Source organism: Lucilia cuprina, chromosome 5 (assembly GCF_022045245.1).
Source record: "Lucilia cuprina isolate Lc7/37 chromosome 5, ASM2204524v1, whole genome shotgun sequence".
In the NCBI taxonomy this organism is placed as follows: Eukaryota; Metazoa; Arthropoda; class Insecta; order Diptera; family Calliphoridae; genus Lucilia; species Lucilia cuprina.
This window is the reverse complement of record NC_060953.1, coordinates 28185321-28186451: the sequence shown is the minus strand read 5'-3', so window position 1 is coordinate 28186451 and position 1131 is coordinate 28185321. Positions and strand designations below refer to the sequence as shown.

General features: G+C 28.1%; 1 protein-coding gene across 1 annotated transcript in view; it reads left to right on the top strand.

Moving 5' to 3' along the window:
* The window catches only part of LOC124420125 (N-acylneuraminate cytidylyltransferase-like), a 21080-nt gene that overhangs the window by 4797 nt on the left and 15152 nt on the right, over positions 1-1131 (top strand). The gene's annotated exons all lie outside the window — the stretch shown is intronic.

The following is a 1131-nucleotide window of genomic DNA, read 5'->3' as shown; positions in this document are numbered from 1 at the left end:
ATTAAGTATGTATATTCTAGAATTTTTGAAATTCCTATAATATTAAACCTAGAAACATGAAATTAAGTATGCAGAACCTGGATTAAGTTTTAACCCATAAAAGAGGACTTTTTGATTTTATAATATTGAACCAGAAGCATAACAGACTTTTCTGATACTGCTTCATTTTACAACTGCTTTTTGATTTGAGAACTCTAACTTGTTAATTTCTTTTTAGATTTATTTGTCTAAGGGCCGATAACTTATATTCAATGTTTAAATTTTAATAATCAGTGTTTTAGAAATCATTGATTAACAAATAAACATTGCTTAATTTCTATACGTAACTCAATTATATTTAAACTATGATTTATTAAACACATTGAAGAATGTCAGAAATTCTACAATTAAAAAGGTCAATTTAACGTCATTTACATTTTTGTACACATTTATTGAAAATATTTAAAAAAAATGGAAAAATATTTCCTTTACAAATAATTAATTAGCGTTAAAAGAAAACGAACCACTAATTTTTCGCAAGCCGATCAAAGGAGGTTGTTGCAGGAAAAAAGCACATAATAGAAAATTCACGAACAGACGGTTCAACTATTGCAGAGCAAAATGTTACGCAAAGGTACAATCTATTATCTTCAAATGGTACAAGAACAACAAAAGAATTAAAAGACAAGTATCACAATTTAAAGCAAACTTTACGAAAGAAAAACGCTGAGAATAAGAAAAATATTTTCCATACAGGGGATGGGCCCTTTTTGACCAATAAACTGAACAATTCAGAAGAACTCCTTTGTTATTTATTAGTTGAATGACAAATATTTATGACAGCGATTCCGCCAAAAATATCCCGGATGACGTGATTGTCGAAGAAGAAATAGATACTTTATATGAATCAGACGATATAGCAATTGTTAGTAAAAGTGAGGATTAAAACACTTCTTTGGGCATTCAAAAAACATTTTCGAAATGGCAACAATACAGCCCAAGGGATTTACGTACAAAAACGAATCAAAAACTTCAAGTAATAAATTCAAACCATGCTAACATTGAGAAACAATTAAAGGAAAGCCAATTAATACTAATAAAAAAGTAAATTGAACTTTGTGACCAGCAAAAAGTACTTTGTGAATTAAAAAT